General features: G+C 39.6%; 1 protein-coding gene across 5 annotated transcripts in view; it reads right to left on the bottom strand.

The window, feature by feature from the left end:
* CACNB2 (calcium voltage-gated channel auxiliary subunit beta 2) overlaps positions 1–19,357 on the bottom strand; it is a 358,339-nt gene that overhangs the window by 143,035 nt on the left and 195,947 nt on the right. The window lies entirely within an intron of this gene.

The following is a 19,357-nucleotide window of genomic DNA, read 5'->3' as shown; positions in this document are numbered from 1 at the left end:
AGCAAAAATGGATAACGAAAAAAGGATTGCAATAGAAAGTAAAAGATCCACCCTAAAAAGTTCTTTAAGTACCTTAATAACAAAAGATTAGAAAATAAAATATAGCACCCTTACAGTGTGAGATGTGTAGGCAGATTATTGGGGATAAGGAAAAAGCAGAGGTATTAAACAATTGGTTAACTCAGGAAGAAGTTAAGGCGGCTTGATAAAAATTAAAGTAAATAAGGCACCTGGTCCCGATGGCATACATCCAAGAGTTCTTAAGGAGTTAAGTTCAGTAATAGCCAAACCATTACATTTAATATTCAAAGACTACATTTCCACCGGCTCTGTACTACAAGATTGGCGTAAAGCAGAAGCGGTGCCTATATTTAAAAATGGAGCTAGATCACAACCGGGGAATTACAGACCTGTAAACCTGACTTCAATAGTGGGGAAGCTACTTAAAGGTTTAATACGGTATAATATTCAGGAATACCTCATGGAAAACAAAATTATTAGTAATAGTCAGCATGGATTTATGAATGATAGATCATGCCAAACTAACCTTGTTTGATTCTTTGAGGAGGTAAGTAGGAATTTAAACCAGGGTAATGCAGTTGATGTTGTCTACTTAGATTTTGCAAAGGCTTTTGATACGGTTCGACACAAGGTTAGTGTACAAAATAAAGCACATTGGACTCAGTAAAAATATATGCACCTGGATTGAAGGATAGAGAGAGGGTTGTCATAAATGGAACTTTTTCAGGTTGGGCTAAAGTTGTGAGTGGAGTACCTCAGGGATCGGTACTGGGACCCCTGATTTTTAACTTGTTTAATAATGACCTTGAGGTTGGCATAGAGAGCAAAGTCTCCATCTTTGCTGATGACACTAAATTGTGTAAGGTAGCAGAATCAGAGCAGGATGTAATTTCTCTCCAGAAGGACTTGGAGAGACTGGAAATGTGGGCAGGTAAATGGCAGATGAGGTTTAATACAGATACATGTAAGGTTATGCATTTGAGAAGCAAGTATAAACAGGTGACTTACAAATTAAATGGTGATAAATTGGGGGAATCCTTGATGGAGAAGGATTTAGGAGTGCTTGTAGACAGCAGGCTTAGCAATAGTGCCCAAAGTCATGCAGTAGCTGCAAAGGCAAACAAGATCTTATCTTGAATTAAATGGAAGTAAACATAATTATGCCCCGTTACAAAGCATTAGTAAGACCACACCTTGAATATGGAGTACAATTTTGGGCACCACTCCTTAAAAAAGACATTATGGAAATAGAGAGAGTGCAGAGAAGAGCCACCAAGTTAATAAAGGGGATGGACAATTTCACAATAAACACTTCCAGCTTCACATTGCATAGCCAGCAATCAACCTCTCACTGTCGAGACCCAAAAAGATAGAAACAGCTGTCTGTGAGTAGGTTTACTGGCTATGCAATTATTTAACCCAGGCTGTGTAATACGGCAGGCCTATGCTTATAGTGTTCCATGTTAAAATGAATAAGAAGTAAAGAGTGACACTGTGCTCATTGGCAAGTCATTACTCAGAATCCCTGGCTACAGTGGAAGCACTGTTTGCTAAGTGATAATGGGGAAAGACAGAGTTGCAAGCCTGTCTGAGACATGCAAATGCACCACAAGTGGTATTTTTATTTGTTGCACACATTTAACTTGAATACGATGGCTAAATAATTAAAAGAGTCTTCATGACATAAATATTTTAAATGAAATGACCTGCAAAGATAATTTTATCTAGGCTACTTGTGATGTGTCATCTCTTTATACAAGTATTTATCACACATAGGGTTGTAATGCTATTACACACATTTTAGAATGTGTCCCAGACATGAAAGTGGAACAGGCAGATTTTATTGTCAATAGTATTGATTTCATATTCTAACACAATTATTTCTGGTTTCATACAGATATGTGGAACCGCCATGGGTACCAGGTTGGCACAGTTATGCAATCCATTTATTGGGATTTGGGGACAAGCCCATTAATCCTCCTGGTCCTACAACAGCACTTGATTAACAATATTATTTTTATTTGCCAGGAGATGAGGGAAGCCCAGAGGATTTTATAGGATTTTTATACAAGAATAATATCATCTTACACTTGACATCTACTTTTAGTAAAGGAACATTTTTTTTATTTTACTTATTGACAATGGGTTTTAATTAAATACAAAAACATTATATAAGAAGGTAGATTGCAACAAGCATTTAAAATCTAATTATTGCCATCACCCAAAATGGGACTAAAGTATACCTGATAGACAATTCTGTAGGTTGAGGAGAAACTGCTCAAGAAAAAGTTTATTTTTTAACAATCTGCAGTACTAAGGAACAAAAATCTAGACACGAATTATGATTTATAAGTGCTAGGTTTAGCTCAAGAAAAAGCTCTACTTGGCTCTACTGGCCCAGACGTTGAAAAAGAAAGATCAACGTGGATCATTTCATCCTGTTCCTCACTCGATATAATATTGAACTTTTAACATCAAAGTTACTTGAAATAAACACAGGTATTTTAAAGCAAAATAATATTTTTAAAGATTGTTTTTTACAGGTAAATCCAACAGTAATTTTTACTAAAGTCCCAAATCCAAAACAGAGATTAGCTCTAAATCTTCTTAAAATGTGAAGAAAAAAAAAAGAAATAGGTAAATAGATTAAATGTCTGGAAGGTTTCTTTAAGTTTTTAAAATGCAATGTAAGTAAAAATGGTGTAGAAAAACTAAGACGTGTCAATCTAATGCTACTAGAGAGGCTTTGACAGTTAAAAATAATAAAAATGAAATTGTTAAAGATACTGTAATTTAGCTTTAGGAATGTCCATCTTGACCCCAATATGTGGGGAGGACCACTAGACCTTTAAGGGTGTGGATCAATACACATAGCATTCCCAACCATTAGAAACCTTGCTATGATTCAAGTTCAGTCAAGTTGAAATCTATTAGCACTAATTATGATAAGTCCCACTTGAGAGGAAGAGAGAGTTAAGGATCTATCACAGCGGGAGACGTTCTGGATCCATAAACGTAACTCTCCGTACAGCAGGATTAAATGTGGATATTGACTTGGCTTCCTTTATAAATTGAATTATAGATCAGGTATTCCATATGTTCATTAAAATGGGTCTTACATATACCTTTATATATCTAAGCCTTGTGCAGTGACGGATTTAAAAATATGCCGCCCTTAGGCACTTACCTGGTGCCGCCCTTTTCCAGCGTCATTTGACGCCACACGTCCCGTCGCCATGGTGACACATGTGATGTCACGTTGGCAAGCTCTGATCGTGCACGAGCAGCAAGCGGCGGTCACACATGCCGCCCCAAAATGTTGTCACCCTAGGCCCGGGCCTATCGGGCTTAATGGGAAATTTGCCACTGGCCTTGCGCTATAGTACTATAATTATATTTATTTAGTGTATAGTCAGAAATTCTTATTGGTGATAGACTCATATAATAATTAACATCCTTACTAAATTAAGTTTAGTTCTGGCAATGCAAACCAGTTCCATAAAACTTTGCGGTCCATGGCTTAAATTGACAATCAAACAATTAAAGAAATGGTGTGTTTTTTCAGGAACAAACCATACCTAACCGACAAAGGGGGCAGTGATGAGTCAGAGGCAACCACAGATGTCAAGGGGGAAGATGCTCATCTGGATTGGAGAGCTTCAAAAGCTACATTTACATTCTGAACCAGAGATTGATGGAAAAGACACTATATTTGTATCATTACAGAGTGATATTTTCTAAGATGATTCATTGTCACTGAGAATCGCACTGATGTCAGGAATAAATATGTAAGCGCCAAATATGCAAGATTGTTGTCACGTAAACTTGTGAAGATATTGGTTTTTACAAATACTGTACCAGATGTGATTTCACGTTCAAAGGTGTAAAAAGTACCATCACCTCATGATACCTATGCGTTTGTCAAGTAACACAATGTTGCCTAGTCGTAAAAATGTATCTCAGAATAGAAAGTGACAAATTGAAGATAGGCCACACCTCTACAGGCTTGTCATGGATCTGGAATCTCTCACAGATGAAAGGAATTTGGACTATAAAAGTTTCTGTCTGAACTGCACAACGCAGATTCTGTACCTAGGGGAGCATATTATGTGCTTGTATATAATTCTCTTTATGACACCTTGAAGGTCTTTTTACAAGACTAGTAACTCCTTTTTAATTTGTGCTGTCTGTATGTGATTTTGTCGTCCTTTTTCTTAACAAGCACTGTACATCTTTTATAATATTATATTTTTTTTTTTACAAAAGTATCGTCCTTGAGCTCTAGCAAACCTACTACATTAACGTTTGAAAAGTTTGCCCTCCTTTTAGGACATTTTTAGTGAACTCCGGTAGATAACCGAGACAACTGGGTGGGTAGTTATTGTTAAACACACACTAGGGTTGCCAGGTGGCTTCTCCAAAACTACTGGACACAATGGTGAAAGGTGTGATACACACACACACACACACACACACACACACACACACACATACACACACCTCCCTCTCCACTTCCTGCTGTTTCCTCTTCTCTTTGGCTCCACTTCCAGGCTCCTGACACCTCTCCTGATTGGCTGCACTACCCAGCAGCAGCCAATCAGTATGGAGAAAGCTGCCAAGTCCCCTAGCAATAGCCCTGCTTGGGGAAATTCCACGGCCCCCCAAGCCGGTCAGGTCACCGGTCCAGAGAGGTAATACCGGAAACATACATGTCCAGTATTACCTCTAATATTTTACTGGACAAAGTGTTCAGAAAAACTAACTTTTTAAATTCTAAGCTACAAAGCTGTGGTTAAACTGATCACTTATACGAGGAGGAAGAGGTAAATGTAGTAAAAAGGAAATTTACTGATTGCATAAGAATTCAGCCCCTTAAGTCAGTACTTGGTAGAAGCATCTTTTGCAGCTATTATGGCGATGAGTCTTTTTGGATCGGTCTCTACTAGCTTTGCACATTCTTCATGAGAAAATTGAGCCAGATATAATGCTTGGAATTTAGACCAAAAAGTTATATTTTTGTCTCTTCTGACCACACAACCTTTTCCTACATGTCTGCAGTATGATCTATATTCTTCACAAACTCACCTGAACTTTTTGGTAAAAATTCCAAGCGTTACGTCTGACGCAAGCCCAACACTCAGTCAACTCCATCCTAACTGTTAATCATGGTGGTGTCAACATCCTGTTATGGGGATGCTTCTCTTCAGCATGAAGTAAAGTAGTAGGTATGGATTGAGCAAAGCAAAAATAGAAAGATAAAAAGGGCTGGAGGCAATGAAAATTTTAACGATTATTTAATGGGCATAACGGCCAAAAATAGACAAAAAAAACCATGGAAGGTCCTCTGACACGTTTATCTCTGTGGGGGAGCTTTAAATTTATCGGTAGGGCGTGAAAACTTCTGCAAATTACTGTATTTATCTTCTATTTTATATATTATATATTTAAAGGTATTGTTATACCTAGAGTGTCACGGGAGACCAGGAATTTACACCTCTTTTTCTGGATCATACATTGAGCAAAACAAGGTAAGTGAAATAAATTGAAAATGTATTCACATAAAAAGGCATACACACAATGGAACTCAAACTACATAAGAAGGGCACACTTACTTGGGACCTTGGCAGGAAAACTAGACTTTCCTAGGTAAAATAGACATGAAACAAGAGTCTTTGGTTGACAGGGACTTAGGCCGAGATGTCCTGGAACTCAAATCGGCATGAAGTTCCTGACGCCACCATTGTCTTTGCTCCGGAGGTACTGAAATAAGTTCACCGTGAGTTATATCCAATCATCCTGGAACTAAATTCGGCTTGCAATCCTAGCCACGACCGCTACGTTTAATTCTCAGAACTTGGCCCCGAAAAGCTGGACTTCTGAAGCCGGGGTCTTTGCTATTTCTTTCAGAGCATCTGTAACGCTTGTGCTCACCACGAACAAGGCGGGACCCCGGTACTGAGGTGGGAAAGTACAAGACTGCGCACCCACAGCAGCGGAGGCACGCCTGGAGAGTGGATAGTTAGCGTAGCCGGGTCTGGGTTGGAGAGATCGGGTTAGTTGAGATACTTCAAAATATAACAAGATCCACCGCTCTCCTATTATAACAATAGGACTGCGTATCTAAGACATATTGGAGGAATATTTAGGGTTACACTTTTGATATTTGCATCTCCCCAATATATCATATAGAGCAGCGGTGCGCAAAGTGGGGGGCGCGACCCCCAGGGGGGGCGGGAGATTGTGCTGGGGGGGCGCGGGCAGTTGCAGAGGCCCCGCGCTCTTCCCCCAGGCATTTAAATGAAATGCCGGGGGATCGCGTGAGGCCCCTGCAACTGTTTACTTACCGGGATTCAGCCGTCTGTGTTGCGTCGCCATGGCAACGCGGCGTCAATAGACGCCGCGGCACCATGTGACCTGACGTCACACGCCCACGCAGCGTCATCTGACGCGGCTGAAGGAAGGCAGGGGGGCGCGAGAGCCGGGGGCAGAGAGACAGGGGGGCGCAGCACAAAAAGTTTGCGCTCCCCTGATATAGAGTACAAGTGTCTCTCTCAATTATCTACATTTAGAGGTTATTAACCCTCACTTATCATCCAGTAGATAAACTTGCACAGTCTAGCTTCCTGTACTGTGATTAATTGTGGTGGAGTTTCTTTACTCAGGGAGTATTAACCCCTATGTAGGGAATAAGATTATCTCCTCACATATATGAGTACTCCCCTATTTTTAGTCACACTCCACTGCCAATATTTTAATTCCCTTGTATATATTCCACACCCAGTGTTATTTTGCAGATATTAATAAATGATTTTTTGTTTTTTCTACTCACTATGACTGGTTATATAGGATACTATCCTGGATCACTGTTATTCTAGCAATAATTACATCACGAGTGCAATTGTGAGGGATTCGTGTGGGGATAGGATTTTCTACAATCCTACCTCCTATGTGTGTATATAGTTGAGATACTTGCCAGAGTCCTGGGGTGTAGCCAGAGGGATGGTCAATGTCCGTTGTGCCGTGGTCAGGGGTTGGAGCCAGGAGAGTGGTTGTATATCCGATAGCCATGGTCAGGACTGGAGATGTGCGGATAGTCAGAGGCAAGCCGGGATCTTTATCCAGAGGGGTTCCAATAGTCAAGCCGGGGTCGTTGCGTGTACTGATTGATCTGTGTGGTTGATTGAAGTGCTGGTTGGTTAAAGTGTGTGCAGTTAGAATCAGAAGGAAAGGGAAGTACTGGGTATACTAGCAGGGGTGGCTGTTTTTGGGGAGTGTGCAGTGGGTTAATCTATTTTTAAAGTGTGCTGTAATTTGAAGCCTGTAACTTTTTTTTCTCCCTTTCTCCTGCCTGAGGCAGAGTGGGTGTGGTTGGTTAATTGGCTGGCCTAACACACCTGCAGTGGGTGGGGTTAGTTAATTGATAACCTAACACACCTGGTGGGTGTCCCTATTTAAACAGAGGCTTCTAACGAATCCTGAGCTTGCGTGTACTGATTGATCTGTGTGGTTGATTGAAGTGCTGGTTGGTTAAAGTGTGTGCAGTTAGAACCAGAAGCAGTTTGAACAAGGAAGCAGTTAAACAAGGTATAGTTTATTGAAGTACAGTTTACTGTTAGTACTTCTAAACTTCATAGTTGCTAGAATGAGCAGGATTGAAAATGCCACTCAATGCACATCTTGCCACATGTATGTGCACTTGGAGCAGCTGTTCCAAGGAGCATACCGCTGTGGGAAGTGTGAGCAGGTGGTCTCTTTAGAGTCAGAGATTGCTGATCTGAAGAGGCAACTTGCCAATGTCCCTCAATATTGCAATCTTGAAAGGGAATTAGAGCTCACTGAGCAGGCCCTTGCTTCGACTAGTGGTGCAGATGGTGGCGCTTTTAGTGAGGAGCAGGTAGGTAGCTTAGTTGCTGTTAGTGAGGAGCAGGTAGGTAGCTGGGTGACAGTTAGAAGGGGAAGCAGGGGCAATAGGGAGAGGCAGGTCATTTCTGAGCTGACACATCCCAATAGATTTGCCATGTTGAGTGAAGATATTGGGAATGTTGGGGCAGAAATGGCAAGGCTGGGGGAGACTAATTCCTCTAGCAGCCAGGGGAATAGTTCCTCCAGCACAGTGGGGACTCAGGATGCTCAGATGCAAAGAAAGATTGTGGTGGTAGGGGACTCCATTATAAGGAAGGTAGATAGGGCAATCTGTTGCCGGGACCGCATGAACCGAACAGTTTGTTGTCTCCCGGGTGCTCGGGTTCGGCACATTGCGGATCGGGTAGACAGATTGTTGGGTGGGGCTGGGATTGACCCGGCGGTCTTGGTACAGGTTGGCACCAATGACAATGTTAGAGAAAGATGGAGGGTCCTAAAAAATGATTACAGGGATCTAGGCCAAAAGCTTAAGGCAAGGACCTCCAAGGTAGTATTTTCTGAAATACTACCAGTGCCATGCGCTACCGCAGGGAGACAGTCAGAGATCAGGGAGGTTAATGCATGACTAAGAAAGTGGTGCAGGAAGGAGGGGTTTGGGTTTTTAGAGCACTGGGACTCCTTTTCTGAGAGGTGCCATCTATATTCTAGGGACGGATTGCACCTCAATGAAGAGGGATCTTCTGTGCTAGGGTGGAGAATGCTAAAAAGGTTGGAGGAGATTTTAAACTAGGATGGAGGGGGGAGGGGAATGAAACAGATAATGAACTAAATGTAATAGATGAGGATACAAGGTGGTATGGAGGTAGAATGGGGGCAAGTGCAAGTTTGACAAGCAGTGAGATACCCATAGTAAATAGAGATAATACTAGAAAACTTCTAAAGACTAAACCAAGTGGGAGCAGAAAGGAAGGAGCAGATAAGATAATAGTACAGGCTGAAAAAAAACTTAAATGCATGCTTGCTAATGCAAGAAACCTGACAGATAAAATGGGGGAGCTTGAATTAATAGCTACAAGGGAGCAGTATGATATCATAGACATTACTGAAACATGGTGGGATGAAACTCATGACTGGACAGTTAATTTAAAGGGGTATTCTCTTTTCGGAAGGTTCGAACAAATAGAAGGGGAGGTGGAGGATGTCTATATGTTAAACCAGATCTAAAACCTATTATAAGGGATGAAGTCTATGAAGGGAATGATGAAAATGTAGAGACCTTGTGGATAGAAATTAGCAGTGGAGGTAAAAGTATAAAAAAAATGTTTGTGGGAATATGCTATAAACCACCAAATATCTGTGAGATTTAGGAAGCTAAAATACATTTGCAAATGGAGAAGGCATCAAAACTTGGTCATGTTTGCATAATGGGTGATTTTAATTATCCAGACATAGTTTGGGGCAATGAGATTAGCGTTACAACAAAAGGAAACAGGTTTTTGGGGCTGCTTAAAGATAATTATATGACCCAAATTATTGAGGAACCAACCAGGAGAGGGGCAGTTCTGGATTTGGTCATATCAAACAATGTAGAAGTAATAACAAATATTCAAGTCCTGGAACATTTGGATAACAGTGATCATAACATGGTCTCATTTTAAATAAATTATCAAAAAATAGATTTCTTGGGTTCAACAAAGACCTTCAAATTTAGAAAGGCAGATTTTAATAAACTGAGGTCTAATCTAGTAGTAATACAATGGGATGATGTTTTTGCAGGGAAAAATGTAGAAGATCAATGGGCAGTCTTTAAAACATTGTTAGAAAAGCACACTTATCAGTGTATACCCTTGGGTAATAAGTATAAAAGAAATAAGTCAAAACCAATGTGGCTAAATAAACAGGTAGGGGAGGAAATGGACAAGAAGAGGAAGGCGTTTAGATTCTTTAAGTCAGAAGGGACAGAGACATCATATCAGAATTATAAGGAATGTAACAAAAATTGCAAAAGGGCAATTAAATTAGCAAAAATGGATAATGAAAAAAGGATTGCAATAGAAAGTAAGGTCAACCCTAAAAAATTCTTTAAGTACCTTAATAACAAAAAAATGAGAAAAGAAAATATAGGACCCTTTCAGAGTGAGATGGGTAGGCAGATTATTGGAGATAAGGAAAAAGCAGGGGTATTAAACAAATTCTTTGCCTCTGTGTTTACCAGGGAAGAATCAAGTTCAATAGTAGCGCCACAGGAGGAAGCCACAACCTCCATATTAATGACCAATTGGTTAACTGAGGAAGAAGTTCCTAAGCGACTTGAAAAAATTAAAGTAAATAAGGCACCTGGCCCCGATGGCATACATCCAAGAGTTCTCAAGGAATTAAGCTCAGTAATAGCAAAACCATTATATTTAATATTCAAGGACTCCATTTCCACAGGCTCAGTACCACAAGATTGGCGTAAAGCAGATGTGGTGCCTATATTTAAAAAGGGAGCTAGATCACACCCGGGGAATTACAGACCTGTAAGCCTGACTTCGTTAGTAGGGAAACTACTTGAAGGTTTAATACGGGATAATATTCAGGAATACCTAATGGAAAACAAAATTATTAGTAATAGTCAGCATGGTTTTATGAAGGATAGATCTTGCCAAACTAACCTTATTTGTTTCTTTGAGGAGGTAAGTAGGAATTTAGACCAGGGTAATGCAGTTGATGTGGTCTAATTAGATTTTGCAAAGGCTTTTGATACGGTTTCACACAAGAGGTTGGTGTACAAAATAAAGAAAATTGGACTCAGTAATAATATATGCACCTGGATTGAAAACTAGTTAAAGGACAGACAACAGAGGGTTGTCATAAATGGAACTTTTTCAGGTTGGGCTAAAGTCGTGAGTGGAGTACCTCAGGGATCGGTACTGGGACCCCTGCTTTTTAACTTGTTTATTAATGACCTTGAGGTTGGGATCGAGAGCAAAGTCTCCATCTTTGCTGATGATACTAATTTGTGTAAGGTAATAGAATCAGAGCAGGATGTAATTTCTCTTCAGAAGGATTTTGAGAGACTGGAAAGGTGGGCAGGTAAATGGCAAATGAGGTTTAATACAGATAAATGTAAGGTTATGCATTTGGGATGCAAGAATAAAAAGGCGACTTACAAATTAAATGGAGATATATTGGGGGAATCCTTGATGGAGAAGGATTTAGGAGTGCTTGTAGACAGCAGGCTTAGCAATAGTGCCCAATGTCATGCAGTAGCTGCAAAGGCAAACAAGATCCTATCTTGCATCAAACGGGCAATGGATGGAAGGGAAGTAAACATAATTATGCCCCTTTACAAAGCATTAGCAAGACCACACCTTGAATATGGAGTACAATTTTGGGCACCAATCCTAAGAAAATACATTATGGAACTAGAGAGAGTGCAGAGAAGAGCCACCAAATTAATAAAGGGGATGGACAGTCTAACTTATGAGGAGAGGCTAGCTAAATTAGATTTATTTACATTAGAAAAGGGGCGTCTAAGAGGGGATATGATAACTATCTACAAATATATTCAGGGACAATACAAGGAGCTTTCAAAAGAACTATTCATCCCACGGGCAGTACAAAGGACTCGGGGCCATCCCTTAAGGTTGGAGGAAAGGAAATTTCACCAGCAACAAAGGAAAGGGTTATTTACAGTAAGGGCAGTTAAAATGTGGAATTCATTACCCATGGAGACTGTGATGGCAGATACAATAGATTTGTTCAAAAAAAGGTTGGACATCTTTTTAGATGGGAAAGGTATACAGGGATATACCAAATAAGTATACATGGGAAGGATGTTGATCCAGGGATTAATCTGATTGCCAATTCTTGGAGTCAGGAAGGAATTATTTTTTCCCCTTAATGGGGTTTTTTGTTTGCCTTCCTCTGGATCAATAAGTAAGTATAGATATAGAATAAAGTATCTGTTGTCTAAATTTAGCATAGGTTGAACTTGATAGACGTACGTCTTTTTTCAACCTCATCTACTATGTAACTATGTAACTATGTTATCCAGAAAGGGTCCTAAAGTCAAGCCGGGTCGGTACACAAGAAAGCAGCAGAGAAAAACACAGGAACAAGGCACAAGGCAAGGCACAGCAAACGCAGGAACACAAGGCTACACAGGTTTATGCTCAGCAAGGTGAAAGTCTTTTAAAGTAAACAGGAACCAATAGCAAGGGAGGCGGAGCGGAGGTGCGGGCTCTGTGGAGGCTTGGATAGGCTGCAGGAGACAAGTGGGCAATTAGGAGTAGTTGCCACGCAGCTGGGGAGCGATACACGCCGCCACTTGCGTGCGCCACGCATGACAGATGCGCAACGCTACTGGGGGCGGAGCCACGCTCCGTGGCACGAAGTGAAGAGCTGCTGGTGCGCGCACGTTCTGTAACCAGAGCGTGGAGGCGCGCTGCAGCAGGTAAGGAGGGAACACGCTGCAGGGCACGTGTTCCCCAATTCCTTACAGCATCTTTTGGTCATTTAAAATTTTCCACTGCTGTTCTGGCGCTTAGAATCCACCGTCCGGATTGGAAGGGTTTCTTACAGTATTTCTGAGTTCATTCATGAAATACTACAGCCAATCTGAGCGTGGGAACAATCTTACCAGCCAATCAGAGCGCTGCCATTCTACCAAAGCTGGGAAAGTGTTGCTTCAGAATCTGACAAGGGCATGCGCCGGCATGCGCCGACTCTGCCACTTGTCATGCAGACGCCACCCGCTGAGTTAGGCTCCTCAAAGTCTGGGTTGGGGCAAATGGTGGTCCGATGGCTTCCATTCACTCCAGGACGTGAGTACTTGAGGCTAACTTAAATGGCTTTCACACCTGGAAACCTCTGAAGCTTTCATGTCCGGAGTCTGAAGAGACTTGCTGGCACCAAGCTTGGTAACCAAATGGTCACTCAGAACTTTGGATCTGAAAGTCCCAGCTCATACTACAGTGCACAAGCCTATAACTTTTAAAACACAATGTTTAATAAAACTATACACTTTAAACTTTCTAAGTCTCTGAGTTATGGGGAATAGAATAAGAAGTTGCACATTTATTCCAACTAGCCATATTCCCTACACACTTATAAAATAAACATAAAAATATCTCACAACCGTATGTATGGTTGGAGTACCCCATAGCCCCTATATAGGTTCTGGGTGACCTAGGGACACCTTGACATGTTCAGGGACACCTCACATCCCTATGCCCCATTAACCTTTCTGGTCTGTGCTGAAGCAGGGAAGCCTGCCGGTGAGTGGCGTAACTGTTTTCAAGGAGGGATTTTGACCGGAGCATTGTGCCTATATGTATCCAGGATTCCAACCTGATTCCCGGGTGTGTTATTGGGATATCCAGCAACTCTGGACCCCGACTATCTAGGCACAATCTGACAAAACTCCTGGATCTTTTAAACATGCTGTATCTACAAAAGGGGAATTTGAGAATCCAGGCAGAATTTCTATTTGCCTTTTTACTGCTAAAACGCCCCATACATGAGGTACTGTATGTAGATACAAAATAAAAAAAACTAGATTCACTTAAAGTAAATAAAGATTAAAAACAAAAAATAACATCATTCCAATGGTTTCATGCAGAAGTACACTGTAGGCTCAAAAAGCATTTAGAATATGTTGTGGCTAAGTTCCAATAACGCAGTAGTAGAATGTGAGGAAGATCCATACTATGGCAGGTCATGTGAACCAAGGACACAGGAACAGAGAATGCCAATAGTAGCAACTGAAACAGCGCAGTAAGGTATGATGATGGCAAGACTTACTGTGGGGCTTTTTCCATAAGCTCCGAAGTAGCACATCATGGTAAACTCCCATTCAAGTCAATGGTGCGTTGCAGTTTATAGAAAAAGCCACTATAGCCATTGATAATTTGGCTACCGTCTTCTAAATTCATATAGTTTGTTACATTCTCTTGGCTCCGGGATTGTGATAATTTTTGCAGTTACTGACACTTTCTCCTGCATGTTAACAATGGTTTACTGTTTTGGACATACTGGGTCATAGTTACAAAGTGTGCAACAGCATGCAGAAGACTTTGTAAGAGCTCTGCTCTGACCTGTTAGCTTTTTGTATCTTATTTGATCTTTTAACTATTGATTTGCATCAACCGGTAATTCTGAGTGTTTTCCTTCACGGCCCTAGAAACTTAATTACACTAAAACAACTTAAGTAGCTTAACGTGATTCCATTACCTCTTTTGCTTTCAGAATTAGAAACCTACAGCTCAAAGATGAACTTCTTAGTGGCAAAAGAAGAGGCTATATATTAATTGACGTATATCAAGATTTTCTTCTTTTTTGAAAGGCCTATATTAGAGTTCTGGACATGTCACACTATTGACACTATGACACACCCACTTTAAGTGAAAAAAATATTTATTTTTTTTGAAATCCCGTTCATTTTTGCTCATAACTAGAAATGACTGATAATCATTAAACTACCTGGTAGAATAGCCCTCTGAGATGGAGGGAATAGAGATTTGCCTGAATTTAATTCGAAGAATTATAAAATATTTGCTAGAACATTTTAGCCTAAAAATTGCAGGTGAAATGAACACGTGCTCCAGGGAGGAGGAGAGGGAAAGGAGACCTATTTAGTAGATGCTCATTGACTTATGTACCTCCCAAATCACTCATCCATCTATACAACACATGTAAACACCCATAAGTTACCTGTGAAATGTAGTGAGAGGTGCAGGAGAACGTTTAATAGATCTATGTGAAAGTTTATGTTGGGTATAGGTGGATTCTCGGTTAAGCACATGTATCTAGAAGGGGATAGGACTGGGTTATTTAGAGGTGGTGGGGTGCACCTCTCAGAAGTGGGGATTAAGATCTTTTAATATAGGTTTAGCAAGAGGTTTAGAAATGTAGTGACTTTTGTGTGTGGTGAGTTAAAGCTAGTTTAAGGTGTTAAATGGCCTTGACTTTGGCAATACGAACAAAAGGTCTATGGGTAATTCCAAGCAGGCTCAATTTTCAGGTGACCCAGAGGTGATCCCTGGTGATGTAATAGGGGAATGCCTTGCCAAGGGCAGCGAGTATCCCCAAAACTAGGGTTTGGTAGAGACCTGTCCAGGAACACAGCCGATGAGGCAGTTGGAGAGTCATGAATGACAGAAAGGAGTATGAGCTAAATGGAGAGCTTAATGGTGAGTGTGGGCACCTCCTGTATGTGTATGTATTAATAAAGTGTTGTTGCTTTACCTCATTTATGTTGTCATGGTGTTTTTTTAGGGGGAGAACGTGTAGAGGCTCCTCTGGCCATGATTCAGTATGATTATTTTATTTCATATATTAATCACACAAAGTTTTATTACCTTACATGAAAGCATTAAAATCATTTACATTTAAGAAGTAGTTAATCCTAGTAAAAAAGTGTTGAAAGACACTGAATGCAAGTGGTTGCAGTTAAAATTGTCTCAGTAAATTTAAAAAATGCGCATTTAATAATGTTTATGACAATAACAGCGAGGACATTTATATAATTTGAAGTCTGATTAAATTACTCACAGATTCTTTATTATAAAGGCACACAAAAAAAATGAAATCTGTATAGATATTCCACACATTTACACAGGATGAATTGTGTGGTAGGGTCTACAGACAGAGACAGCCCCAGGGAAAAGCAAACAAGCAATACAGACAAGAATCTGTCAGCCATGCTGTCTAATTTGGTCTCTGAAGCACAGGTAGGGCAGGTTGGAATACCCCACTGCCAAATGACAGTATGGTAGTTAATTTACAATGAATAGCATCTGGATTCAATTAGCAATCTGCAGTATATACAAAAGCTTCTAAAAACCTCAGGAAGGCTACTTGGGTTTCTGTCTAATAAAGGTAGGATAAAATATATATATATATATTATACAGTGTTCGACAAACCTATACATTTGCTCGCCCCCGGGCGAGTGGATTTAACATCGTGGCGAGCTCCTATTGGCCCAAGCAGCACACGTTTGGTACTAGGTGGCAAGTAGATTTTTTTGTTTGGCGAGTAGATTTTTTGGTGATTTGTCGACCACTGTATGTATATATATATATATATATATATATATATATATATATATATATATATATATATAATATATATATACACATACATACACATACACACTGTACAGTATATCCCCTTTTTTTTTTTTTTTTTAATAACAACGTTGTGCTTACAGAGGTGTCCACTTGCTTTTCTCCTGCTAGCCTAGGAAAATCTGTGGCTATCTCACAGAAACGCTTCAACATTTCTTTGATATTTCTGCAGCCAGACTAATGGCCAATTGGATTAACACCATTTGATGTGGTTTGACTTTATATCACTGTTTTTGTTGGAAATTATCAAAGACTCCCAATTGCAAACCTGAAACAAAACATCAGATTTATCTAAAGGAAAAAATCAAATTGGTAAAATGTCTTTGATAAAGTTGGTACTGCTTTTTATTCTAATTTAGCTGATCAATAGACTTCTGATGAAGGAATGAAATTGGGCATGGAATTACCTCCTGCAGTGGTTCTCAAATCTTTCCTAATGGATCACTGGCCACACCAGGTTTTTAGAACAACCAATGTATTTGCAAGCAAGTACATTCTCCTAATTTGAATTGGCCTTTGGCTAGTTGCTACAAAATTTAGTATCTGAACTACTGTATTAGGCTTCATTTATAGTGTAGGAGCGCATGGCATCACGCGCCTATCACCTGAGCAATCCGTGCACTGTGATGGGAAGGCGTGGCCGTGATGTCACGAGGCTGGTTTACCCTCATTGGCTAAATCACTCACGTGATGCGGCCGTTGCACAATTTTTTTTATTTGTCTGTTCAAAAATCTGCCACGTCATCGCGTCCTCACCACGCGCACTATGGCCGGCCCGATAGGTTGTAAACAATGTTAATTTAAGTTTTGATAAACAACTACGGCATTTATGGTACACTGTTAAAGTTACGCCTATTTCTTCACTCTCTTTATTTAATTTACAGAGGCAAGACCTCCTAAGACCGAAGTGAACTAAATTCCAGTGACATGTTTAAGGTGCTCTCCTTTAGTAAACCGTGCATCAATTACCCAATCTGACTATACTTATACCAACTATAATTATTTTAAATTTATTTTTTTAATGTTAGACTAGGGAGGGGTTTTATTTTCTCTGGCTACTCCTTTTGTGCAATGTCATTGTGTGTTCAGCAAGGGCTTGTACAGCCAGTCACCCTTCCTTTTGACTTTATCTGCCCCGTCCTTCTCAATAAAAGGCTGACAAACACTTCCACATTCAGAGGCCCTTAGAAATTCAACTGATTGACTTTGTGGGGTACACTTTATTTAGTTTTGTAATCTTAAATGCTATTAGTATTTTTTCAGAATGGTGGGTTACAGAAATTAGAAGGGTGGGGACAAAAATATATAAAATAAACATGAAAATAGGCAAGTACTGAGGATTCAGATGTACTTACTGGGGCAGGAGGGGGTGAAAAAAGGCAGTGGACACAAGTCTCATTACAGGCCTTATTACACCCAGATGGTCAAATTAACAGACCCCAATGGGCCTAAAACAGAATTAAGGAAGGAGGGAGGGATATGAGACATTTCAATGGACATTGCTCTATGTTTCCATATCTGTGTCGCTGCCAGTTTGTGGGATACACTTTTAATGGCCAAAAATGTAATTAACCCAGTATATCATATATAATTGTTTTCCATGGGGCAAATACATATACCCGATAGATATATCATATTGTTTTCCATTGAGCATATTCATATACCTTGATGAGACAAAATTGTTTGTTAAAAAAAAAAAAAGTTAATTTAATCAGTTCATTGTTACCTAAATCTGATTGCATGTTTAAAGATATTCAGGTTACAAAATCCTTCAAAATGCTAATAGTGACAAAATAAATTAGTGCTAACTGCTCCTTAGTCATCTATACCAGATAAGTGCTTGTATCTAACTTGACACTACAATTTATTATTAATCTTCAATTTAATTACTCTGCAAATGTACGTTTTGCAATATATATTTCAGCAAAACAATACAAACATCCACCAACTGATGAGGCCTTTAAATTAAGTGACTATCAGACATTCCTATACCCCCATAAAATGAAGGAAAAAACATCTCGGTGTATAAGTCAAGATATAAAGTGGGCATAAAAATCACCACGATCTTGAATGGAAGAAATGCTGGTAACACACCCAGCTCAGTAAATGTCACTTAGTGGTTGCGATGTAGGTGTTGAAAATCATTTATTTTTCATTTCTAATGAGTTCACATGGTTAGAGAATGTATGTTTTACTTCATTCAATTATTAAGAAAATAGCTGTGTACATGAATAGAATATCAAACAGTACATATAGTATTCAGGTCACTTCACTGACCCCAAAATATAGAAAACATGTACTTCACAGATACTGCAAATTATTGAAACAATTGACAGCTATATATATATATATATATATATATATATATATATATATATATATATGTCAATATATATATATATATATATATATATATATATATATATATATTATATATATATATATAATGGAAATATTACTCTATGTTCATTTGCATGTCTTAGACAGGTCTGCAACCCTGCCTTTCACCATTATTACCCAGCACACAATGCTTCCACTGCAGCAAGGGATTCTGGGAAATGACATGCAAATGAGCACACAGTGCCACCTTTTGCTTCAAAACCACATAACATGGTCCCCTGTAAGCTTGTGTATATATAAATAAATAAGAGAGAGAGAGCTCTTCGGACTCCTGTGCGGAGGTGTGGCGGCCATGTTGGGGTTGGAAAACGACTGGGGAGAGGATATCCCCTGCAGGAACAAAATATCCTCTGGAGACTGCAAGGGCAAGGTCAGAGCTGCCTGACACGCAGAGGGGAAGGTTGTGTCCGGGGAGCCAGTCAGGCTGGCAATGTTGGCTTTAAAACAGTCTGGAATGTTATCTGTAGATAGGTTTCCTCTGCAGATAATATTCCAGACTGTTTTAAAGTAAAACGTTTCTTGCTTTATCCATTGTAACATCGCCCAAAGAAGAGATCAGTGTATCTCAAACTCGTACAAATAAAAGCACTTTGTTAGCCACAGAACCGTATTGGGTATTTGTTTTTGAATATATATATATATATATATATTGCAAATGCTTATTTTTGCAGAAAAGCAGAAATATGTAAAATAGTATGTTCAATTAATTAAATTGTTTATTTTAGCAGAAAGCAATTCATGGTTAATTACAATAATTATGTGTTCAGATGTTGCATGAAATAAATTTGTTTCTCACGGGGCTTCAAAAGGGGTATCTTAAACTCCACCTAACTCAATGTCGAAATTGCTTTTAGTTCTGGAAAACTAGATCAAACAGAAACTGCCTTAGACCATATGGAGGGAGTTGAATTTCTAAATAAAGCATTGTATTCACTGTGTGCTTAATATCTTTTGGAGCCGT

Source organism: Ascaphus truei, chromosome 2 (assembly GCF_040206685.1).
Source record: "Ascaphus truei isolate aAscTru1 chromosome 2, aAscTru1.hap1, whole genome shotgun sequence".
Taxonomy (NCBI): Eukaryota; Metazoa; Chordata; class Amphibia; order Anura; family Ascaphidae; genus Ascaphus; species Ascaphus truei.
The sequence above is the reverse complement of the archived record's forward strand: the minus strand, read 5'-3'. Positions and strand labels throughout refer to the sequence as shown.